The 27,201-nt window shown below is 39.8% G+C and overlaps 2 protein-coding genes across 6 annotated transcripts in view; one reads left to right on the top strand and one right to left on the bottom strand.

The window, feature by feature from the left end:
• Positions 1 to 23,231, bottom strand: part of LOC119558267 — a 95,228-nt gene extending 71,997 nt beyond the window's left edge. For 2 of the 3 annotated variants that reach the window (XR_005220180.1, XM_037871618.1), the window contains exons 1-2: positions 22,998 to 23,231; positions 22,254 to 22,556 (exon numbers count right to left, since the gene is read on the bottom strand). The gene's annotated coding sequence lies outside the window, so the exon portion shown is untranslated. Of the gene's footprint in view, positions 1 to 18,562; positions 19,261 to 22,253; positions 22,557 to 22,997 lie in introns of those variants that run through there. The other variant, XR_005220179.1, reaches the window with a different exon arrangement.
• The window catches only part of LOC119558262 (chaoptin), a 412,604-nt gene that overhangs the window by 205,707 nt on the left and 179,696 nt on the right, over positions 1 to 27,201 (top strand). The window lies entirely within an intron of this gene.

The raw sequence follows: 27,201 nt of genomic DNA, 5'->3' as shown, positions 1-27,201 counted from the left end.
AGGACAAGGCCTAAAAATAAAATTCGTGTCCGGTATTTTTACGACTGGCTGACAAATGAAGGCGTAGACAAATTTAATGAGAGGCGGAACTGTCATTTCTGTTTCGGTTTTCGGTTTAAAGCAAATTTATGGACCTTGGGTCCCAGGACCTTTCTTCCATCTTCAAACAACAACGTCCCATAAAAATGGCCGGGTCCGTTGCAAAGTCTAAGCCTGCTCGTCGAGTGAAGGAAGCCAAATACAAAACAATGCACACTTACGGGAAACGGAAAATGGTAGTATAAATAATAACAATAAAATATAAATAAGTAAAATTAACTCATAACCACTTCGACGACCGCAAGGCACGTCCCATGCGTTGTTTCGCCCCCGCTTTCTGGTCGCCGTGTGCCCATCTCGTTCGCATTCGGACCGCAGATGAAGTGAAGCTAACAAGAACATTATTTAGTGCCGCAATGGACTTGGGACTTCCGCACAAAAAAGGACCATCTTAATTTTCCTTGCTGACCAGCGGATCCCTTATGGGGGGTGCCCTGGTATGCCCTGGTGGGCTCTGTGTGTGTGAGTGCATGTGTGTGCGTCAACTTTTTCGCCAACGAGGATGGGATACGGATACGAATTCAAAAATGCCGCCACGAAACCTTCATTTATCAAGTTGACATTTTAATTTATTAAACAAAATGGAACGAAATGAAATGAGACGCAGGCAGTGGCGCTGGTGAAGAGAGGGTGGGTTGAGGAAGTGTCGGTGTAAACCCAAGATGCTTGTAGGCTTGGCTGTCCAGTCCTTAAGTTGGGCCCCCTGCCCCGTATTCGGTTACCAACAGAGCCCATTGCACGACGTTGGTTTAAGCATGTTTAAAAGTTCCCTAAAAATGTATCCGTATACACACAATCATCATAAAACAAGTAAGGAATCTAACAAAGAACGGAATGCCGATGCTATTGACTTGCAAATACCCGTTACTCAACTGAAGAGAGTGCAAGAGGGATGAAGATATGCTTGCTTGTAACTAGCGCCACCTAGCGCTACCTAGCGCCACCTAGCGCCACCTAGCCCATGGCACCAACTAGCCCATAGCGCCTATATTAACTGCATGTGGTGTGCCATTTCGATTGAATTTGCGAAATATTGACTTTAACTTTTTTAATGGTCCGATTTCAATCACTTTTTGCAAGTAGAATGTTACCGATAGTAATAATTTAAATTAGCTGGACGGGCTCTAGCGTTATGGACGTTTGTGGGCGTTCGAGTGGGCGTAGCGCCCTGCTAAACTTACGCTGCGCAAGAAGCTCAAGAATCTACATGCCAAGTCCCAACTTTCTAGCTTTATTGGAACCTGCAAGGGTAAAGAAACTTCGGCGTGCCGAATTTGGCTTCCTTTTCTTTTCTAGTTAAGTTAGCTGACAATTAATTTAAAACAAATTCATTTGTATAAAAGAATTTGAATATATTACTGTGGACGGCAGTACACGTAGTGGCGAAGCGCGCAAGAGAGCGTGCGAAGACAACTACTATATATAGCCGCAGAATTGAAAATCTGCAATTATGGTCCGATCGGAACGAGTGATACACCAATCGAAAGGTATTGCAAAAACTAAGAAGATTGCATACCAAGACTTTCCAAATATAGATTTGATTGGGAAAAAAAGCGGTGAACGTGTATAAGTAAAAATTTAGAAAATTGGAGCTGCTGGATACGGTGGGGATAATAGCCCCCCTCTGTTTAGCTAGTTTTATTCTTACTGAGAATACGCGTCGAATGACATCTCATTTGTTGAAATCTGATGTTCCGTTCAAAAGTAATTCAAAAAACAAGATTTTCTTCTTCTTCCCAAAATGAAAATGTTTGTCCCTTTGTTTGTGGGTTTGTATGCATCCCATTTTAGTTTTAGGGTTTTGGAAACCCTATGGGTGTATAAAGCAGCTTAAAATAGAAAACGTTTGTTCTACGACTTTTGGAAAAACCCGCTAGTTTAGCGGGAAATAAGAAAAAAAGCCAGATTTAAAATGCTTATAGTATCTAAACAACTAATGCTACAGAAACGTGCTATATATCTCTGAAAAGATAATTTGCTAAATACTCTTCATATAGTAAAATTGTCTCAATATAATACATTTAGAGTTATGACAAAAATTTATTTTTCAAAGCCACTTTTTGACTTTTTTCTCAAAATTGAGTCGAACGATTTCCTTTTAAATTTTAATTCATATAGCCCTTGAGATTCCCCAACTTTTGATCTATAACACTTTTTGCCCTAAAAATTACCGTTTGGAAGATATTAAGCGATAAAAAGTGCAACTCGTTTCAGCTCCGTATACGTAATATTTCATACTTATTCGAGTAACCAAGAAAAAAACCAATTTGATGAAAAAAATTCTTTATAGATTTTTTCAAACGGAAAATCAGTTATGGTTTTAGGGTCCTTAAATTGCAAGAAGCTAATCGTAATAGGAAACTTGATCTATTTGTTCTACCACCTTGAAAAAACCCGCTAGTTCGGCGGGAAATGTAAGAAACGACAGATTTATCTAGGAATCTGAAACTGTACAGCCCTTGAGATTCCAAACTTGTGCTATTGAAATAGGTAATTGAAGCGATAAAACTTGTTGTGCCTAATTTAAGGTGGCGTTCAGCTAAGATTAGGGGTCGAATCTGTGTGTTTGGTTTTTCAATAGCCAAGTCATATGGGGACGACTCCTAGTCATGGTATTGGGGTAATTAAACTCTTGAGCAAAAAAAAACTTCTGATATCAAACAAAAACACCTCTTAACGAGATAGAAAGTAGTGGCGAACGCGTCTTTAACAAAAATGTCTGATATCAACAATTGCGACGAAAAATGATATTACATTCGATAAAATAAATAAACTATATTAAATTTATGTATTCGGCACGCTACAACAGAAAATGTACATGTAGGTAAATAAATCTGTACTGTTGCAGGCCGAATACATAAATTTAATATAGTTTATTTATCAAAAAAATATTTAAAAAAAAATTTTTTTTACTTGTGGGGCTATTATTATTTTTTTTTTATTTTAGAACTCGAATAAAATTTAAATGAAATCGGACGACTTTATCATATAGCTGTCATAGGAACGATCGATAATTAATGTCAAAATAACACTCGTAGAGTAAAAGGGTATACTAGATTCGTCGGAAAGTATGTAACAGGTAGAAGGAAGCGTTTCCAACCCCATAAAGGATATTTTTGATCAGGATCACTGATCAAGTGAAGTCCGTATGTGCGTCCGTATGAACGCTGAGTTTTCGGAAAATATAAAATAGTAGATTATTTCATGAGCTAAATTAGGTCGAAGTAGCCTAGAGCTTAGAGCGTAGAGCTTCTGTTTTTGAACCAAACAGGACCGTGCTCGGTCACCAAACAATCTGTGTTTTTACCCGTTACTCGTAGAGTAAAAGGGTATACTAGATTCGTCGAAAAGTTGTAACAGACAGAAGGAAGCGTTTCCGACCCCATAAAGTATATATATTCTTGATCATGATCACTAGCCGAGTCGATCTAGCCATGTCCGTCTATCCGTCTGTCCGTATGAACGCTGAGATCTCGGAAACTATAAGAGCTACAATACTGGGATTAGGCATACAGATTCCTGAGATTCCTGCGCAGCGCAAGTTTGTCAGCAGAGTGCCACGCCCACTCTAACGCCCACAAGCCCCCCAAAACTGTGGCTCCTACAGTTTTGATGCTAGAATAAAAATTTTAGCTGAAATGTATTGTTCTCATTAATACCTATCGATTGACCTAAAAAAAGTTTGCCGCGCCTACTTTAACGCCCACAAGCCGCCCACAAACTTAAAAAAATCGTAAGTATGAACGTGGATATCTCGGAAACTATCAAAGATAGAGAATTGGGATCTCAGATTTAGATTCCTTAGCCTTGTACGCAGCGCAAGTTTGTTACGCTAATATGCCACGCCCACTCTAACGCCCACAAACCGCCCAAACCTGTGGTGCCCACAATTTTCATGCTAGATAACAAATTTTAACTGAAATGTATTGGTCTCGTCAATACCTATAGATTGATCCAAAAAAAAATTTGCCCATATCGCCCATAACGCTTAAGTCTGCCTACCGCCGGTAGGTGGCGCATTTCAATCTCGCTTTACTGCTTCATCCTTTTCGGAAAGTTTCAGCCCGATAGCTTTAAAACTGAGAGACTAGCTTGCGTAGAAAGGGACGGACAGACGGCCAGACGGACAGACGGACATGGCTAGATCGACTCGTGTAGTCATGCTGATCAAGAATATATATACTTTATGGGGTCGGAAACGTCTCCTTCACTGCGTTGCAAACTTCTGACTGAAATCAATATACCCTCTGCAAGGGTATAAAAACAATGAATAACACTATAGTCGAGTACATCGACTATCAGATACCCGTTAAATGGAGACATGCAAGCAGCAAAGCCAGACTGAAATGCGCCACATACCCCTGATCACAATGTATGGTTATGTGGGCGGTAGTCAGATTTAAGCGTTATGGGCGTTAAAGTGGGCGTGGCAAATTATTTTTTTTTTAAGTCAATCGAAAGGTATTGACGAGACAAATACATTTCAGTTAACATTTTTTTTCTAGCATGAAAATTGTGGGCGCCACATGTTTGGGCGGCTTGTGGGCGTTAGAGTGGGCGTGGAATATTCGCGTAACACAACTTGCGCTGCGCTCAAGGCTACGGAATCTAAGTCTGAAATCCAAATTCTCTACCTTTGACAGACGGACAGACGGTCAGACGGACATGGCTAGATCGACTCGGCTAGTGATCCTGATCAAGAATATATATACTTTATGGGGTCGGAAACGCTTCCTTCTGCCTGTTACATACTTTTCGACGAATCTAGTATACCCTTTTACTCTACGGGTAACGGGTATAAAAATCGGAATTTCTTACGCAGATTATAGGGGTTCCTGCGCAGCGCAAGTTTTCTGAGCAAATATTGAAATATCCGCTAGATGGCGCAGTTTCAGGCAGTCGCTTTGTTGCTTGCTTATGTCCGTCATATCGCAGTACACATTTTTGGTACTTGAGTAACGAATTCTGTTCTGGGTTCAGCAAGAAAGCGATAAAGGGTGAATCTTTGCTGGGAGGTTCCATAAAAACAATAATCGTGAGGAAGTCCCTCTTGTCAACTCATAACTGGCACTTCAAGATGGACAAAAGTTAAAGCGTTAATTTAAAATCAATAATTGCGGGACTCATTTACATTTTTCTTACGATTTTCTATACAAACTCCACATTTAACGTTACCTACATTGCTCCCAACGAAACGTCTCTCAATTTAAATGTTTTCTTATGGTAAAAATGTCAAAAGCGTGTCACTGTTGCTGCGGTTATTTCCGCCTCCTTTTAACCTGTTATGCTAAAGGAAAAGAGGGAAATTTACGCAAAACAGGAAAAACGTAATATTGTAGATTAAAATGGCAGCGGTGAAATGTGAAATAAAATAAAATATAAATTCCGGACTAGGCCAACAAAAGGTGCACAACCGCGAACCCTTTCTTTAACCCACTCCTTCTCCACCACCCACTTAAAAAGGCCAAGAAGACGTACTGGCTTCACCGAATGTGGCGGGAAAGTTTTTCAACTGTCTGAAATTCGCTAAGAATGTTCTTATTTATGACTGAGCCACAGAGCCACGACCACACCCCCTTCGCCCCTTCGCCCCAGCAAACTTGTTCTTTTGTTGCTACCGCCGCTGTCGCTCAAAGAATCCTCATTTTAATGTTCAAAAATGTTGATTTCGCCGTCCATTAAAGCAACTTAGAGTGTTGTAAACAACAACAGCGACAGTCGGAAAATGAAAATCAGGGATGGCCAGTGGCAAGGGTTAACAACCATTGATCAGGGGTCAGCGGGGCATCTGGTGTTGGTCATTCGCATGAATGGCGGTTGCTGAATGCTTTTGAGCGATTTCTGTACCTTGATTCACTTGGCCATCGCCCCATGCCATTTTCCCCGCTTTTCCTGTTCCGCACGGGTAGCATCTTGTGGCACCACTCCCCGGACTTTTCCAGCCCTTGTCCTATCATACCTTTAGCGGCGTAAATTGCTTTTCATTTGTTCAAAGTAGGAAAGGAGGAAAACGGGCAAGGTAGCGGGGTGAGCTGGAAAAGTGCGGATTGCCGGAGAGGAGTGGGAATGGCTGCCCGGCAACAGCTGTCATTCCGTCGAGCGGAGGCTACAGTTTCGACTGGCCTTAAAAAATATGAAATTTAACCACTACGACGACATCGCCCTTACAAAAATAAAACGTTTTACAAATTGAAACAACATTTCCTCCTGCAAAATGAAAGAAAACGAATGAGCAACGAGCAGTGAATGGTGGTAGCCAGGTAGTTGTCCAGGAAAAAAGGGAGTGCGGTGGCAGCTCGTTGCATGAATGGTTGGCAAAGTCAGAGAAATGGCAGTGGCATAATCATAATCTCCAATGTGCTTGTGGCTATTGGTTATTGGCTTAGTACTGCTCTAACTCAAAGCATAAGAGTTGAAAGGACTCGTGATGGGTCCTTTCAATGCAGTTGTAATGAGCCAATCTTTGATATGGTCAAAAGTGAATTTATTCATCATTCGTACTACCATTAATGCCATTCATTGCCCTGTGAGCGTGTCTATGTTGCGTCTCGTTCTTTATTAAAATCTGGAAAAACGCGTGGGTCGATGATAGTTCCCGATCCGGCGTCGTAATATACTAACAACCCAAATGGAATGCATTGCAAAATATCAATGTCCTAATACTTTCCATCCCAAAGGACCGTCGAAAATTGAGAGTAGCGTATGCGAAATGAATTCGACTAAAATTTAATTTGAGCTCTAGAATGCTCTTGAATGTCCATCAGTCTGCAATTGAAGCATGAAATTAAAGCAAATCAGGCAAAGGAAAATCTAACGAAATGCTGATTGATTCGAAATACAATTACACAGAGAAAATTATACCGTTAAATGCGTCGCTTTAGGCCCAAACAAAGTTTTGAATGATGGAGTTCACTTTTAACATGTTTCAGCCCCTTGCATCTAAATATGGTACCAGTTTTCTCTGTGTACTAAATAAAGGCATTAATTTTACGTAATTAATCCGCTGTAAACTTATAATATGTTGAATGTGAATTAAATTGTGTCTGCACATGATGAAATAAAGTTGTAAATGATTTAATTTGCGCATTCACGTTTAATAGCGTGAAACAATGAATAGGGCTTGAATAAGCTTACACATAAATGGGTTAATTCGTACAATTTATTTCCGCCGCGACATTCACCCATTAACCTTTTGCCGACCACATTCGCCTTCCCCACCGCAGTCGCACAGTCCACTTTACCGATACCCTTTCATCGCCGCGTGTTTCGGGTTTGACGGCTTCCATGGTGCTTTTACCTTGGGACAACCACTCTCCATTTATGTCCACCTGATCCACTGCGGCCACCTCCGCGTATCCATTCAAAATGACTGTCCATGGGTTGTCCGTGGGTTCTGGACTGGTGGGTTTTCGCTGTTCCGCGCTTTTCCTGAGGTGGGTGGCGATGGCAATGCATTCACCGTGTTACCAGGCCGAACATTAAGCAAAGTGGCCAGCGTTCCATTTGCAAATGGCACTGCCTGCTTTTGATTTTAATGGTTTTGCTACTTATCATGTCCTACAACGAACTGCAGTAAGCGCAGTCACGATACAAATGGAAAGTAGGCAAAAAAATAGGGGAATTCGAGAATAGGGGCCAGCTGGCCACAACGGTAGCGTGAAAAAAGGACGCAAAAAGCGAGGAAGAAGCAGGGGATCTTCAGACCATTGAATACCCAACATAGCGGAGCCCAGCTTTTCCACCAAACCGACTTAAAACACTTTTCTTGTTCTTTCAGGCAACATTTTACACGACTGTATGTCTCGACTATTATATACCCGCTATTCAGCTAACCAATTATTTTTAGCACAATGATATGCATAAATATCAAAGATATATATATATATAACACTAGTTGCTCTAAGAATGATGATGGTAGTTCCTGATAGAGTTTTACCCCTAGATCACAATAATAAAAGAAAAACACATTTTTGAACAATACGTTTTTTAAGGAAAATTTTTATACCCTTGCAGAGGGTATATTGATTTCAGTCAGAAGTTTGCAATGCAGTGAAGGAGACGTTTCCGACCCCATAAAGTATATATATTCTTGATCAGCATGACTAGACGAGTCGATCTAGCCATGTCCGTCTGTCCGTCCGTTTCTACGCAAACTAGTCTCTCAGTTTTAAAGCTATCGCGCTGAAACTTTCCCAAAAGTCTTATATCTTTTGCAGGTAGTATATAAGTCGGAACCAGCCGGATCGGACAACTATATCTTATAGCTCCCATAGGAATAATCGAGCAAAAAAATTTAAAAAAATTATATCTTTGGTGTTTTTTAGCATATAACCTCCTAAGCTTGGAAATAACATTTTTTAATAGTTTTGAATTTTGAATTAAATTTTATCGAAATCGGACGACTATATCATATAGCTGCCATAGGAACGATAGGAAAATTTGTGGAAAAATAATATGAAACAAATTATAGCTTCGGTGTTTTTCAACATATAACCTCCAACGCTTGGAAATAACATTTTTTAATTAGTTCTGAATTTCGAATTTAATTTTATCAAAATCGGACGACTATATCATATAGCTGCCATAGGAACGATCGGAAAATTGGTAGGAAAATAATATGAAACGAACTATAGCTTCGGTGTTTTTTAACATATAACCTCCTACGCTTGGAAATAACATTTTTTAATTAGTTCTGAATTTCGAATTTAATTTTATCAAAATCGTACGACTATATCATATAGCTGCCATAGGAACGATCGGAAAATTGGTAGGAAAATAATATGAAACAAATTATAGCTTCGGTGTTTTTATACCCGTTACTCGTAGAGTAAAAGGGTATACTAGATTCGTCGGAAAGTATGTAACAGGCAGAAGGAAGCGTTTCCGACCCCATAAAGTATATATATTCTTGATCAGGATCACTAGCCGAGTCGATCTAGCCATGTCCGTCTGTCCGTCTGTCCGTCTGTCCGTCTGTCCGTCTGTCCGTATGAACGCTGAGATCTTGGAAACTATAAGAGCTACAATACTGGGATTAGGCATGCAGATTCCTGAGATTCCTGCGCAGCGCAAGTTTGTTTCAAAAGAGTGCCACGCCCACTCTAACGCCCACAAACCGCCCAAAACTGTGGCTCCTACAGTTTTGATGCTAGAACAAAAATTTTAACTGAAATGTATTGTTCTCATCAATACCTACCGACTGACCTAAAAAAAAGTTTGCCACGCCAACTTTAACGCCCACAAACCGCCCACAAACTTCAAAAAATCGTAAATATGAACGCGGATATCTCGGAAAATATCAAAGATAGAGAAACGAGATTTCAGATTTAGATTCCGTAGGCTTGAGCGCAGCGCAAGCTTATTACGCGAATATGCCACGCCCACTCCAACGCCCACAAACCGCCCAAGTCTGTGGCGCCCACAATTTTCATGGTAGATAAAAAATTTAAACTGAAATGTATTAATCTCGTCAATACCTATCGATTGATTTAAAAAAAAGTTTGCCACGCCCACTCTAACGCCCACAAACCGCCCAAGCCTGTGGCGCCCACAATTTTCGTGCTAGATAAAAAATTTTAACTTAAATGTATTGGTCTCGTCAATACCTATCGATTGACTTAAAAAAAACTTTGCCACGCCCACTCTAATGCCCACAACGCTTAAATCTGTCTACCGCCGGTAGGTGGCGCATTTGCTGCTTGCATATCTCCATTTTCCTTTGGTCCCTTTAGCTGAGTAACGGGTATCTGATAGTCGAGGTACTCGACTATAGCGTTCTTCCTTGTTTTAACATATTATCTTATACTATTGGGAATATGATTTTTTGTGTTTTTAAATTTAATAATTATAGCTGCAAGGGTATATAAGCTTCGGCTTGCCGAAGCTAACTTCCTTTCTTGTTTTAGGTATCTTTGGTTTTTTAATTATATCTTGAGTTGCGCTAATCCATATTTGGTGAAATATGATTTTTTACTATAATAAAATTAATTTAATTTAATTTTAATTAATTTAATTTTGCCAAAAAAATGAATGGGCTACATTGGGTATATTGTGAGCTACAAATTAGCAAACTTTTAGAATGCGAAATTTTTTTAACAATTTAGTGACAGACGCCTTAGTTGATATCTTAAAAATCCAAAAAAAAAGTTGAAAGTTTTATTCAACTTAAGCAATATTTGTTCCCGGTTGGCATGTTGTAATTTTTTTTTGGTTAAGCAAGTGCTGTGCTTGTTAAAATTCTTTTTATTTTTTCACTTCAATGCTGCTGGTGAATATAAATTAGTAAGAGAGTACGAGAGGGATGGAGATATACTTGCTTGTGGCTAGCGCCACATAGGCTTTAACACCAGGTAACCCATAGCGCCCCTAGCTGCTTTGTGGCGTATTAGTGAAAACAGCTGATTTGCTACAAGGGGTGTGCAATCTTGATTGCATTAATGAATGCTCCGATTCCAATAGCTTTTCGGTTTTTGATAAAAAGAACAAACTCTCATTTAAATTCTTACACAATATTAAAAAATGTTGGGGCTGGACGGATTTTAGAGCAATAGTCGTTTAATGGCGTTAGAGAAGGCGTGGCATATTCGCGTAACAAACTTGCGCGGCGTACAAGGATACGGAATCAAAATCTGGAATCCCAATTCTATATATTTTATACTTTCCGAGACATCCGCGTTCATACTTACGATTTTTTGAAGCTTGAGTGCGGTTTTTTCGCGTGGTATACTTTTTGTTGGGTCAATCGATAGGTATTGATGAGAACAATACATATCAGTTAAAATTTTTATTCTTGCATTAAAACAGTAGGCGCCACAGTTTGGGTGGTTTCTGGGCACGCTGACGAAACAAACTTGCGCTGCGCAGGAATCTCTAGAATCTGCATGCCTAGTCCCAGTATTGTAGCTTTTATAGTTTCCGAGATCACAGCGTTCATAAGGACAGACGGACATGGCTAGATCGACTCGGCTAGTGATCCTGATCAAGAATATATATACTTTATGGGGTCGGAAACGGTTTCTTCTACCTGTTACATACTGTCCGACGAATCTAACATATCCTTTTGCTCTACTAGTAACGGGTATAAATATTCTTACTCATGATAGTATTACTACTTATTTATTTTAATTGTTTATTATAATATGATCTGTTAATATTTAACCTTTCTGAAAAAACAAACATTTTGTTGTGTCCGCGGTGGGAATTCATTTCGGTCTTCCGCGTGAGAGTCCGATTCGCTAACCTCTACATAACCTAATAATTTTTCTAGGGGCACAGTCAAATTCCAGTTTAAGAGTTCTCTAGCGCTGCGTTTTTGGGACATATGGACTTATTTTGAGGTAATTATTGACACAACAAGGGAAAACGCTATAGTCGATGACTTCGACTATTAGATACCCGTTGCTCAGCTTAAGGGAGTGCGAAAAGGATGCAGGCATGTTTAAAGGAACTCTGCTTATTTCACTAACACACTTAGCCTGTAGCGGCACCTAGCGCCACCTATCTTTGTCTTCTATAGCGCCACCTTGTCTATAGCCCCAACGAGCTCAATGCGCCCCTAGCGCCTCGGTCGCATGCTATGTGCAATCTCGGTTGAATTGAAAAATAGTGATTATAATTTGGCTATAGCTTTTAAATGAATGGTCCGATATAAAAAATTTTTTGGGTGTAGGGAGGTAATCATAATGATAATGATAATTATTAATTCGAATTTTTTTTTAAATGTGGGCGCTAGACGGGTTTTATCGTTATGGGCGATTGTGTGCTTGGCACCTTGCTGAAACAAACTTGCGCTGCGTAATAGGCTTAAGAATATGCATTCCAAATCCCATCTTCTTAGCTTCGATTGCTTATAGTATAGGTATAAAAATGTTGTGGGATTAATTTTCGATGCCTAACTACATTACCTTTTTGAGTTCCTAGAAAGCTGTTTCTATACTTAAGTGTAGTACGGCATACAGTAACCATGTCGACTTGGCCTTGCCAACGGAAATATATGTATTAATTTTATTGCTATAACAATAGCTCATATGAGTATTACAACAAAAGTAAATATAACTCCCATTTTATAATTGATGTTTAAAACTAAATCTTGTGATATCAAACTAAATGACCTCTTTATGAGATAGCAACATACAAAGCTTTGACTGATATGTGCCAAAATTTAAGGCTTAACAGCTTAAAGTTAAAAAATAAATCGGTAAAACTGTTTTTAAATAGTTAACAGCTTAAATTTTTAGCAGAAATTGTTAGAGCCGTTTTTGAACAACCAAAAAAAAGCTTTCAGAACTTTTGGCCATAATTTATAAAATAAGGTATTTAGAAAAATTACGTTAAAAAGGCGGCTATAGTATTTAAGATACCCTTTCAATGAAATGTAGCACAAGTTTGCTGATTTAGTAGTTCAGAAGCTGCTTTCCCCCTTAGCTAGCAGGATTTTTCTAAAATCAATTATGATTTCCTTGTGACTGGTATATAATTCCCATCTGAGCGGTAAGATGTAGGCTCACAATATTTTATCAAAAATAAATTGGACTCACTACGCTACCTGCTGTGTTCGAAAAAACCAGCTTAACATATTACGTTACATTTTTTTCATGGTTTTTCCGTGGCCAGTAAGATAGGGAAAGCAAACGATGGATGGGAAGAGTGACCCAAATATGTTTGCACAAATGAGTTTGGCGAGCATTAAATGATTTGTTTGCACGGCACGAAATCGAATTAAAGACGGAAAAAGGGGCGACTGAATGGGTAAGCTGCCCACCGTTCACCAGATGGGCGTACCACGTTTGCAATTTGTCGTCTGCGGCGGAAATTTACATGGAAGCCAATCCAAAAAAAATCGGAGAAATCAGAAGAACCAACGAACAGAGGAAAAAACAAGTAGCTTATTTTATCGTCCCCTCACATTCTGTCTATAAATAAATTAGCATGGCAAACAAGTTGGCAGAGTGTTGGTGTGCGGCTTGTAACGGCTAAAAACCTGTTTCCGCAATGAGCTTGTTTCCTGTCCGCAAGGACATAGTTCCTGCTGCTGGGATGCTGTTGCCGCTGCTGCTGTTGCTGCTCCTGTCATTGACAAGTTGACTATAAAAACTAAATGCGCTGCCCAACACTGGACACATTTCCCATCGCCCGCCGAAAAGAGAGGCGAGGCAGCAGCAGACAAAAAAAATGAAGGGAAAAAAATCTAATTTCCTGTGAACAACATAAAGTAAATGTTTCAGAACTGACGCCCCAGGATTGTGCAGCCAGCAAGGGGAATGATGATAGTGATGAAGGGGGCTTGGAGCTGGCGGCATCGGGGGCTAGCAATACCCCCAGGCCATGTGTGTCAGTAGATGTGTGTGCTTGACAACATGGCCGTAGAAACAAATGCGCTACTTCGGCCCGCCATTTGCCATTTTTGGTAACGAAGTGTAGGGTGGGAACGGGGGCCTTTCGCATAAGTTATGAGTTCCTCCGTTCGCTGAGCGGAGCTCATCCACCCCCTGCCCAATGCACCCAGAGAAAAATTAATTCCACATTTCAGCACCGCGGGAGCACACCAAGCGGTGTCTCAATATAAATACCTTTTGTACTTGTTCGATACGTTCTTTTTGTTTTTATTTTAAACGCACACGGTTAGATTAATATTTACTTGTCTAACCAAAAGAAATCACTGTCGAAAATGTTACAATATGGGGATAGTATTTTTGCAAGTGTATACCTATCCCTACCTCCATTCCCCACCCCTGCCAATCCGCTGAAACTGGCATGAAACATGTGACCGAAGCGAAAAATGGGAGGGCTGACCAAGAGGCGCCCCGTGTCGGCTGCAGATGAAACCGCAGCACCGATCTCCGCCGCCCGCAACCCCCTTCCCCCTTCACACTCACCGCCCCCTTCACACTCACCGCCCATAAAAAAAGTGAAAATCGAGTAGGAAAAAAGAAGACATCAAAACCCACACAGCAAAATAATCAAAAATGGCGTACAGAGCGCTTAGGAAAAAGTGGCGCAGAAATTATTTTGGCTCGAGACGATTTTAGTATTTTTGGCACACAAGTAAATTTGATGGGTAAAATGGACCAATGCAAATTGGTTTGTAATTATAAAAAATTTTACTTTACTATTTCAAATGGTTGTATATGTATTTGTTGTTGCTTTGTTTACGATTTAATAGTTATGCCACTATTAACATAGTTACGTTCACGTGATGTATGTATATTGATATTGCAGTAGTAAATAGTTGATAACCTATCAAAAATAGTTATCCTGACGTAATGTCTTCCACACAGAGCTATGCAACAATAACTTTACAAATTTTCACCAATGTGTTGTTATACCCGTTACTCGTAGAGTAAAAGGGTATACTAGATTCGTCGGAAAGTATGTAACAGGCAGAAGGAAGCGTTTTCGACCCCACAGAGTATATATATTCTTGATCAGGATCACTTGCCGAGTCGATCTAGCCATGTCCGTCTGTCCGTCCGTCCGTCTTTCCGTCTGACCGTCTGTCCGTCTGTCCGTCTGTCCGTCTGTCCGTATGAACGCTGAGATCTCGGAAACTATAAGAGCTACAATACTGGGATTAGGCATGTAGATTCCTGAGACTCCTGCGCAGCGCAAGTTTGTTTCAGCAGAGTGCCATGCCCACTCTAACACCCACAAACCGCCCAAAACTGTGGCTCCTACACTTTTGATGCTAGAATACAAATTTTAACTAAAATGTATTTTTCTAATCAATACCTATCAATTGACCCAAAAAAAAAAAATTGCCACGCCCTCTTTAACTCCCACAAACCGCCCACAAACTTCAAAAAATCGTAAATATGAGCGTGGATATCTCGGAAACTATCAAAGATAGAGAATTGGGATCTCAGATTTAGATTCCGTAGCCTTGTACGCAGCGCAAGTTTCTCACGCGAATATGCCACGCCCACTCTAACGCCCACAAACCGCCTAAACCAGTGGCGCCCACAATTTTCATGCCAGATAAAAAATTTTAACTGAAATGTATTGGTCTCGTCAATACCTATCGATTGATCCAAAAAAACATTTGCCACGCCTACTCTAACGCCCATAACGCTTAAATCTGTATACCGCCGGTAGGTGGCGCATTTCAATCACGCTTTGCTGCTTGCATATCTCCATTTCCCTTTGGTCCCTTTAGCTGAGTCACGGGTATCTGATAGTCGAGGTACTCGACTATAGCGTTCTTCCTTGTTTTATGATAAAATTTATATTGATACACAAACTTCAAAAAATCGTAAATATGAACGCGGATATCTCGGAAAATATCAAAGATAAAGAAATGGGATTTCAGATTTAGATTCCGTAGGCTTGAGCGCTGCGCAAGTTTGTCACGCGAATATGTCACGCCCACTCTAACGCCCACACACCGCCCAAGCCTGTGGCGCCCACGATTTTCAAGCTAGATAAGAAATTTTAACTGAAATGTATTGGTCTCGTCAATACCTATCGATTGATCCAAAAAAAAATTTGACACGCCCATTCTAACGCCCACAACGCTTAAATCTGTCTATCGCCGGTAGGTGGCGCATTTCAATATCGCTTTGCTGCCTGCATATCTTCATTTTCCTATGCTTCCTTTAGCTGAGTAACGTTCTTCCTTGTTATACCCGTTACTCGTAGAGTAAAAGGGTATACTAGATTCGTCGGAAAGTATGTAACAGGCAGAAGGAAGCGTTTCCGACCCCATAAAGTATATATATTCTTGATCAGGATCACTAGCCGAGTCGATCTAGCCATGTCCGTCTGTCCGTCTGTCCGTCTGTCCGTCTGTCCGTCTGTCCGTATGAACGCTGAGATCTTGGAAACTATAAGAGCTACAATACTGGGATTAGGCATGCAGATTCCTGAGATTCCTGCGCAGCGCAAGTTTGTTTCAAAAGAGTGCCACGCCCACTCTAACGCCCACAAACCGCCCAAAACTGTGGCTCCTACAGTTTTGATGCTAGAACAAAAAATTTAACTGAAATGTATTGTTCTCATCAATACCTACCGACTGACCTAAAAAAAGTTTGCCACGCCCACTTTAACGCCCACAAACCGCCCACAAACTTCAAAAAATCGTAAATATGAACGCGGATATCTCGGAAAATATCAAAGATAGAGAAACGAGATTTCAGATTTAGATTCCGTAGGCTTGAGCGCAGCGCAAGTTTATTACGCGAATATGCCACGCCCACTCCAACGCCCACAAACCGCCCAAGTCTGTGGCGCCCACAATTTTCATGGTAAATAAAAAATTTAAACTGAAATGTATTGGTCTCGTCAATACCTATCGATTGATTTAAAAAAAACTTTTCCACGCCCACTCTAACGCCCACAACGCTTAAATCTGTCTACCGCCGGTAGGTGGCGCATTTGCTGCTTGCATATCTCCATTTTCCTTTGGTCCCTTTAGCTGAGTAACGGGTATCTGATAGTCGAGGTACTCGACTATAGCGTTCTTCCTTGTTTTTTTTATTATAATTTTATAATTTTTTTTGTTAACTATATGTTATAGTTAGACGATTTTACAGATTTTAAGATACCAGCAACCATTGGTGGGTATCGAAGGGTGGGGTTAATAGGTTTTTTTTCTGTGCCCTGCATCTACCTATTTGTTATCAGAAATTACAGGAGGAACTATGGTTTTAATGAGCTAATTTCCAGAACTATGCGTTTTTATAAGAGTAAATTATAGTAATAGTAAACGGTTCTTTATTGACCGTTAAATAGTTTAAATAGTCTTAAGTAAAAAGTTAAGAGCCCAGTAAATATTTTGGCAAACAATTGAAACATATTCACTTGAAGTTGACGTTCGCTGTTATTTTATTGAAAATTCTCAGTTAACTATACTTTGCAAAGGCCAATAAGCTCTGTTTATTTAAAATGTTGCACCATACTTTTTTTACCAGATAATTGTTATTGAATTTTCATCTAAATTTAGTTTGTTTTATATTTACTTTGCTTTTATAAAACGATGTATTGTATTAATTATTTATGTTTGGACGGGCATCTCTCATTTCGGCCAAATGTAAAAAACACACAACAACATGAAAGGCCAACAAAATATCAATTTTATGAAAATCAAACACACAAAAATAACGCAATTAGCGGCTTGGATGGGGCAATCATAAATTGTTCCCGCCATGTGTGCGAGTGTTTGTGTGTGCGGGCTGCTTTATGAGTTTTTCGTTTTAATTTCCTCTTGTTAATGGGAAAAGCTCACTCACATAATAAATATGTATTTGATACGAAAAATGCAATTAAAATGTATGAAAAAGCGTCGAGGAAAAGCCAAGACCAAGAACGCACACACACAATGACACGGAAAGTGTGTTTTTGCGTCTGTGTATGTGGGTACGAAAGCCATTCATGCAAAACATCAAAAGCTTGTGCTCCTCGCGCATTTGCAATATTTCATAGCATATTTTTCCGGACTCGCCGGGCCTAAGAAAGTTGCAAAAATTTTCAATCGAAATACAAATGAAATTATACCTACGCGTGTGTGGGGATGGTTGGGTGGTTGGGCTGCGAGAGTGCCTTAAATGAGTTTTCGTTCATTAGCAGCCACCCACTTGGGCGGGAAAAGCCAACCAAGTGACAGCAGCAGACGGAGAATATATGGCAAGTGGTGGCGGAAGGAGGGAGCAGTGGTAGCGGACAGAAAGAAGATCAAGAAATATTGTTTCCACTTTAAAAGCAATGAAAGAACTGCCGATGGGTCCAGTAAAGAAAAGCGGCAACAGTCACAGAAAGTCAGCGTGGAAATGGCCCCTTAATATCAAAGTTAGGGATGAAGGGAAGTTATTCGGACACAAAAATGGTACTCTCGAATTGTAAGTTTTCTCCTTATTAAAACTGGACAACTTTTTATTGCTCTGTAAAAAATATTTCTTTTTTTTCGACGTATAATAGTCGTTAGTCGGGAAAAGACGCCTCTAAAAGCATATACAATATTATGGGGCTCATATTTTTCTTTGAATTTTTTAATGCCGGCTCACAACAATTTATGTTCAATGTCCATAAGTTGTGATCGACTTAAGATATGATGCTTCCTTCAATGCAAATCTCTAGAAGGGCATCTAAGCAACATATGAGTAAATTAAGTGCAAGCTCTCGAAGATAACTTTAATCCAAACATAAAATGTTGTTATTTTTTCAAGCCGCTATTTCACAAATACCACCCATTAGGACCAAAAACTAAATACGAAAACATGCTTATATACGTCTGTACTAATATAATTTAATGCATGCACCAAAAGCACTGTCGAGCTGTGTTATTATTATGAGTATGAGATGGAAAAATGACACTGAATAGCCACTTTCGGTGAAAAATTCACTCATTTCAAAGGTATTTCAATAAGACTAAGAAATTTTATAAAAGATTTAGTTTTTTATTGATCCTTAATATCACTTCAATTTAATCTTTTTGTTAAGAACACATAAACTCCAGCTTATTTAAGGCAGATATAAGACTTCACGTTCGAATACAATGCATATACTTTCCGGACTTCCAGGCATAAGCTAAATCGCATTATCCACAAGTATGGTATCAAAAATGTATACAAGAAAAATATGAAGTAGTTTGTGGAATCTGAGTTTGACTTTGACGCCTGAATTCAACGCCTTCAAAATTGCTCGGCGAAGAGCGGCAGTCCCTCCAGCCAAACATCCTTTGCCATTTTCCCGCGACTTCCTCACTTTCCCCGTCGTTTACCTCTTCCGGTTGCCTGCCCATCGCAAAGCTGTGTAACGCGACTTACTGTTCATAAACATTTGACGACAACGCAACAGCCGGCAAGCCGGGAATTCGTCTACCCCATTTTTCCCATTCTTCTCACTCCCACACCCGTTTCTCCACTTTTTAGGCCCCTTTCCTCAATTTAGATGCCTGCGGCCTTTGCACATGCGATTTCCTTATTGTTGCCATTATGTGATCTGCTGATGGAGGAAACTGAAGCTTTCTCAAGCCACCCTCAGCTCCCTGAAGACACCCTTCCAGCCCCCTTCACCATCGATGGCCCCGCTTCAGAAAATTCCCCTGAGCTTCCGACAGGAAGGCATCGAAGAAAGCCACTTCCGACTCTTTCGCAGCCGCTCTCTTTTCGCTCCTTTAGTGGATTGTGTCCAAAGTGCAAACGGAAATGGGAGGGGCTAAGGAAGGGAGTTCTGAAAGGGAAAAAAGGAATGGAGAGGGTATGAAAGAAGAGAAGACTACATGCCATGCAACATTAAAGGCCCAACCGCATTGTAAAGCTCTGTTGTTGCTACCATTTTTATTAGCCACAATCAATCCGCTTAAGCTGAACTAAAGAAAATGATAAAAAAGCAAAGAAAAAAATCGTTTTTCAGAAACACAAGAAACAAGAGAGAACGCTATAGTCGAGTGCCTCGAGAACCTGATACTCGTTACTCAGCTAACCAACTTCAAAATAAATATACATATGTATGTAACTTCGAGTAGAGTCGAAGGAACTTTGAATTTTTATATTATTACGTACTTTACATTTTAACATTTTACACTTTTCGCTTTTATGCAATGGCTATGACGTTATTAACGATGAGTTGCTAGACCCAGGCATAAGGTCATTTTAATGGTCCGATTTTAACAATTTCGGCGTGCTAGTAGGTATTGACAAGCGGAATAAGATACAATTTATTTTAAATTTTAATTATTGAAAAAGGGGCGCCACCGTTTTGGTCGGTTAGTTGGCGTTAGAGTGGACGTGGCGCACTGCTGAAATACACTTGCGTTGCGCAACGTTGACAGACAGACTGACGGACATGGCTAGATCGACTCGGCTAGTAATCTTGATAAATATATAAACTTTGTAGAATGGGAAACACGATTTTAATATACCCGAGTACGAGTAACGGGTATAATAAATTTATCAAATCGGCACGATGTGATCGAATGCCTCGACTCCGAGACGCACGTTACACCCCTAACCAAGTTCAAAATTAAGATGGCTTCGATTTAAAGTAAAAACAAGAGATAAAGCTATAGTCGAGTGTCTTGATTATCAGATACCCGTTACTCAGCTTTGAAATTGAAAATTAAAGTTAATTAAAAATGTTAAGATGTCCGCTTTAAAATTGGAATACGCCTCGAAGATTTGCAAAAAATCGCATTAGGCACACGGGTTTCGCCATACGAGAGATAGTCGTAGCCAAATGGGTAAACAGAAAGATTTACAGCGCTGTTCGTGCACAAATTTTCGGTCCTTTTACTGCCTTCTAGTGCTTTTCAACACTAGGTAAACGATCTTCCGTATCTTTTTTTTTCTTATGTGAATTCGCTGCAGGTCAGAATGGAGAGAGGGGTAATTCATCGAGAATCTCCCCTCCCACGCCCTTACCTTTGTTTTTAAGCAATATACAGTTTACATTAACCTAATCGGATAATTGAAATTGGTATTGAATTTATTGGAGAGATAAAAGGGGAGACAAAAAGGACAAATTGCTTAAACGGTTAATTATTCAATAGAATAAGTTAGCAGCGCTTTTCGCTTGCCGCGCTGTTAGGCCTGCAATTATTTACACTCAAACATGCATAAATAAATTTGTTATTGTGTGGCTCCTGCGCTGCGTAAGAAGCTAAAGAGTCTAAATCTTAAGTACCAACCCTCTATCTTTAATAGTTTCCGACATATCGGCGTTCATATGGACCTTCGTGTTTGCGTAGCCAACTGCTCTGCGTACGAAAATAAAGAATCTAAATCTGAAATCTCAACCCTCTAGCTTTTATAGCTCACACGGAAAGACGGACATGGCTAGATGGACCCGGCTAGTGATCCTGATCAAGAATATATATACTTTATGGGGTCGGAGACGCTTCTTTCTACCTCTTCCCCTTTCTTACTCTTACTCTACGAGTTTTGGGTATAACCAGAGACAAGAAAAAACGCTATAGTCATTTATAGAAATGTATTTCTACCTGTCTCATGCTTTCCCATGAATACAATATACCCTTTTACTTGACGAGTAACGGGTATAGAAATAAGAAGAACAATAGAGGACATTCAAGAGAAAGGGATGAAAGAAATAAGGGTAGAGTAAAGAAAGTTGTAAAAAGGACACCCATTTTGCAGCGCTGAAGTCTGCTTTAAGCGGTTCCTGTTGATTACAATGTCGCCACACAAAACTGAACCGATCTGTGTTCCGCTCACTCCTTACAAAATCACAACAATGAACTTGAGTCCAAATGGTGGAAATGTGCAGCATCCACCCAGAGATGTTAGTCGGTAATCAGTTATTCGTAATCAGTGATCAATAAAGTACAAGAAAAGCCAAGAAAAGTGAGACTACCCGGCCTCGAAGTATGTTTTCTCAAAATTAGCATTGCAGCTAAGAAACCTTATACCAAAAAAGGATTATTGATTCTAAGTATTTCTAAGTAAAAGTAACTGATTATACCCGTTACTCGTAGAGTTAAAGGGTATACTAGATTCGTCGGAAAGTATGTAACAGGCAGAAGGAAGCGTTTCCGACCCCATAAAGTATATATATTCTTGATCAGGATCACTAGCCGAGTCGATCTAGCCATGTCCGTCTGTCCGTCTGTCTGTCCGTCCGGATGAACGGAAACTATGAGAGCTAGGCTATTGAGATTTGGCGTGCAGATTCCTGAGCTTCTTACGCAGCGCAAGTTTGTTTCAGTAGAGTGCCACGCCCACTTTAACGCCCACAAACTTCAAAAAATCGTAAATATGAACGCGGATATCTCGGAAAATATCAAAGATAGAGAAATGGGATTTCAGATTTAGATTCCGTAGGCTTGAGCGCAGCGCAAGTTTGTTACGCGAATATGCCACGCCCACAAACCGCCCAAGCCTGTGGCGCCCACAATTTTCATTCTAGATAAAAAACTTTAACTGAAATGTGTTGGTCTCGTCAATACCTATCGATTGATCCAAAAAGACTTTGCCACGCCCACTCTAACGCCCACAACGCTTAAATCTGTCTACCGCCGGTAGGTGGCGCATTTAAATCTTACTTTGCTGCTTGCATATCTCCATTTTCCTTTGGTCCCTTTAGCTGAGTAACGGGTATCTGATAGTCGAGGTACTCGACTATAGCGTTCTTCCTTGTTTTTCTACTCAAAACACATGCCCTAATGGTAGGAGAAGATGCATTTTGTGACACATATGTTCTATACTTACTTGATATTTTGATAGAGAATAATTTAAACGTTGCACTAATGTTGTATTCTTATTTCTGTATGACCCAATTGGCAGCAATATTGAATCGTTAACACTTCACTTGGCCGTAACCGGATTGCAAATTCATTGAGCTGCCTTTCGACGCACCTCTCCGTAAGCATTAATTCAGCACTCTAACTCCCTTTAACTCTTTCCAATTCCTATTGAAAATGTTGTTGGTGGAGCTGGCGACGCCGCATTGAACGCCAAATGACCATTATGTGTTGCGCTGGGCCACTTGATTTGTGCGGTCTGGTTCGGTTCCTGTTGATAGAAAAAAGTGATTCGTGATTAAGATATGTTTAACTTTCGTACCCGTCGACACAGCCCTTTGCACTTTTGGTCCAAAAAAGTCGAAATAAGAATTAAATTCTTGCCTATTGAAGCAAATAATCACCAATGACTCAAAGCATGCTGTGGGATATTTGCGAGTGCACAAATAGCTCTGTTTCACAAGATTGCTGTTTCAGCCGTATGTTGGAATATATATTCAGCACTGTGCCGTATATTTGTTCTTCATCAGTATTAATAACTATCTCCCTCTACATTTCTACGAAAACTAGCCCCTTAGACTTAAAGCTATTTGTGTGAAACTTCCATAAAGATGATCGATTTTGATTTGCGGATTTGAAAGTATGCAATTTACAGGCTAAATAATTATGTATCATACTATCTCTATCGGGTCAAAAAGGTATAATTTATTACCAAATAAAAGTCAATGGCGCCACTGTGCGACGGGTATTAAAAGTTACCCAACAAGTATGGCATGGCAAAAGGGATCAGAACAAATGTTTTTCGCTGCTTCGCTGATGAAAATGGCATGCGCACATGCACAGGGGAAAAGTGAAATAGTTTGTTTAATTAGTACGTTCTTGATTTCACGTGAGTTCCGATATTTTATTGGATATTGTATATGGTAATATAGTACATCGAAAACGGACCTTTTTGTGTAGGTTTTACATTTTTGGGTGGTGTTGACTTAATAAATTTTGATTCCTTTCTGACGAAATGTATTTTATAAGCCAAACCCTCAAATGTAGCACACTTTTTCTCAGTGAACCTGTTCATATGTGTGTTTTTGTTGCTCGAGAAAGTATGACGCAATAAAGGTTTGCACTCTTGCGACATGAGCGCGTTTTAAGGGCTCCTGTTGAGTTTCAGTGTTCTTTTTGCATATGCAGATTCATTGGGCTTGCGGGCTGTTGGAAAAGTGGTTCAAACTGCCGGAAGGGGGAGGGGGAAAGAAATACCCCCACAGGAAGTTTCTATCGCTGCCAATTTTTTAATTTCGAAATGGGCCCGTGGCCATTTTAAGTCAACAGCTACTGCAGTGCGAAAGGTAAGCGGTGCAGAAAAATCCCCTTTATTTAAAGTGAACCTGGGTGTCACTCTCAGGCGGCGAAACTTTTCACTTCAATCTTTGAATGAAATGCACAATTAATAAAGTTTGCTGAATTAAAGAAGATAGAGCACAGACACACGTGTTCTTACACATATGTTGGGAGGAGTTGAATAACTTGCAGCGACAAATATGCATGGTGGCCTGCCGGTTACCAGATTCGCGGCGAGTTAGCGCGTAGTAACGGCAAGGCGAAGAGGTTTTGGAGAATGAGAACTTGGATATTGAGAAGTTGGAAGATGAGAGTTTGGAGAGAGAGAGAAGTTAAAGAGTGAGAAAATAGAGAATGAGAGTTTGGAGAACGAGAAGTTGGAGAAAGAGGGTTTGGAGAAAGAGAGTTTGGAGAGAGTGGAGACTTCAAGGGCAGAGCGTGTGCATAGGGAAATATCAGAATGCATCGGACTTTGGACTCTGCCGTGAACGTTGTACCAGAAAAGGAAGTGCCACATCCATAGAGTAAGAATAGAGACGCCATTTGATCTGCCGCTCCCTTTGGAGACTGCCAGTGATGCCACTCAAGCGAAAAACGAAAATTTCGTTTCGAACAAAGCGCTGAAGGCAAAGTAAGAATCTATATAGAGACTCAATTTGCTCTGCCGCTCTCTTTTGATACTGCCAATGATGCCACCTCGGCGAAATCAGACAATTTCCCTAGTTTTTAAAATGGGATTTCAATCTCGCTTTGCTGCTTGCATATCTCCATATTCCTTTGGTCCCTTTAGCTGAGTAACGGGTATCTGATAGTCGAGGTACTTAACTTTAGCGTTCTTCATTGTTATTATTTGTTAAGTTGAGCTTGGGGAGCAGGTCCTACAATATTTTATCACTTTCTGTTTCACAATCAAGAAGTGAATTTGCAGCGACGCGGAAACGCCCGCGTACTGACAAACCGCACGAGGAGACTACTATATATACTATATACATACATATGTACATATGAATGTACAGCCGCAAAATTGAAAATCTGCTTCGATAGTCGGATCGAAACAAGTCATACGCCGATCAAAAGGTGATTTTGTTCTCTTCAAATGTACTAAAACCTTTTATAAGTCGATTGTTCTAGGAGATATTAAGGTAAAAGTAAAAAAAAATGTTAAAAAATTTGAGCTGGGGAGACCGGTGGAGGCGAATGAATTTAAAACAACTTTCTTCTTAGTTCTTTTTTCTAATAACAATGAGCTGTACCAAATCACATTTTTCGTACATTATTATCTTGCAACGTCTTAAAAAAAAACAAGAAAAAACGCAATAGTAGAGTACCTTGACTATCAGATACCCGTTACTCAGATAAAGGGGAAAAAGGGAGATGCAGATACAAGCAGCAAAGCGAGATTATAATGCGCCACCTACCCGCGATCTCAATATATGGTTATGTGGGCGGCAGACAGATTTAAGCGTTGTGGGCGTGGCATATTTGCGTAACAAACTGCGTAAGGGCTACGGAATGTAAATCTGAAGTGCCAATTCTCTATCTTTGAAAGTTTCCGAGATATTCGCGTTCAATATTACAAGTTTTTGAAGTTTGTGGGCATGGCAAACTTTTTATTGGGTCAATCGATAAATATTGATGAGAACAATATATTTCAGTTAAAATTTGTGTTCTAGCATCAAAACTGTAGGAGCCACAGTTTTGGACGGTTTGTAGGCGTTAGAGTGGGCGTAGCACACTGACGAAACAAACTTGCGCTGCGCACGAATCTCTAGAATCTGCATGCCAGTGTTGCACCTTTTATGGTTTCCGAGATAACAGCGTTCATACGGACAGACTGACGGACTGGTTAGATCGACTCGGCTAGTGATCCTGATCAAGAATATACGTTATGGGGTCGGAAACGCATCCTTCTTTTACTCTACGAGTAACTGGTATAAAAAGGCCGTTCTCTATTTAAATCTAGCAAACTTACAAAGAGTACACTTTTGCAACCTTATGGAAACCAATTATTTTATTTGAAACAAATAATTTGTTTTGTAACTATACTTTTATATTTAATATTTTTTGTAAACTTTACTATCATTTCAAATAAATAAATAAATAAATATTTAATATTTCACGTTAACATAGAAATGTGTTTTTATTACAAAACAACACATTGTTTTCAAAAACTAGGTGTTTTAAATATATGCATCGGGATTTCTATAGATAAAGTAAAAACGTGAAATTCACTCAATCTTACGAAACATTTATTATTGCATTTTCACAGTGTATTTACCTTCTTTTTATCTGTTTGTTTTTTGGTCTCACCCTGAAATTGATCATTATTGCTATAATTCAGACAGATTGCGCAGCCACACGTGTGTCTCCTTGGAAAGCCCCAAATTCACCCTTCCGGTTTATTGTCCCAGGGAAGTGCCTATTGGCGCAAAGTACTTGACCATGTTGCGGCTATTTGACCGCCTGCTGTTTTACCTAGGGTTCGCCGTCTAATAAGCTAAGAGGCATGGTAATGCCCTTAAGTCGATAATTAGTGGCATTGTTGTGGTTGACTTAACCAAAGTTATCGCAGTGGGATTGACCGGAGTTGCCGTTGCCTGCTTTCAGTTGATGCATTTTCCGGGCGATAAATTATGACGACTATTACACTCATAAAAATAATTTTCTTTATTTAAGAAAATCGATCCGAATTAAAATTCTCGAAAAATTTGACATAAATTCATGTCAGGTCACCATAAAAAACTTTTTAAAGTTAATATTTCTGAGCCCAAAAATAAAATCGTCATCAATATGCCCCTATTTAGGTGTCAATATGACCCTACTGGGTGGCAATATATCTGTAATACTAAGATCTTCAAATTTATACCTATTGTGGTGTCAACGCGATATATTTAAGAAAATACCAATTATACTTTTAACAGTTATTTAGGATCAAATTAATGCCAAGAAATTGATCCGCTTTTATTAAATTGACACTCAGAGATTTGTTTGAGTATAGCTTTCTAATATTTTGGGTGATTTTACCTTTTCGTTCGAAAATGGGTAGCCTAGCGGTCAATGTGAGTCTAAGCCCTCGAGGGGCCAAATTGTGTTTTTGACCCAAGTTTTGTAAACAACATTTTTAAATTAGTTTCTTAAAACACAATCGTTAAAATAATTCAAAAAATTAAATTTAAAATAATATTACAAATGTTTTTAGAACTACTTCAACGCGTGTCATATTGTAATTGTCGCCAGGTGGCGCCCTGCCATCTCAGAACAAATCGATTTGCTGCTTGCATATCTCCATCTCCCATGCGCTCCCTTTAGTGGAATAACGGAAAGGCGAGGCTCTCAACAATAGCACTATTCCTTGCTTTTTAATTAAAACAAGAGAAAACGCTATAGGCGATGGCCCCGACTATCAGATACCCGTTACTCAGCCAAAGGGAGTCCGAGAGGGATGTGTATGCAAATCGGCTGTTTCCGAGATTGCACACCACGTGCAGCTTAGGAATAAACGCTAGGTGGAGTGTTAGTGAAAACAGCCATCGTCAGAAAGTATGTAACAGGAAAGGACAGAAAGACAGACATGGCTA

This window comes from Drosophila subpulchrella, chromosome X (assembly GCF_014743375.2).
Source record: "Drosophila subpulchrella strain 33 F10 #4 breed RU33 chromosome X, RU_Dsub_v1.1 Primary Assembly, whole genome shotgun sequence".
Taxonomy (NCBI): domain Eukaryota; kingdom Metazoa; phylum Arthropoda; class Insecta; order Diptera; family Drosophilidae; genus Drosophila; species Drosophila subpulchrella.
The sequence above is the reverse complement of the archived record's forward strand: the minus strand, read 5'-3'. Positions and strand labels throughout refer to the sequence as shown.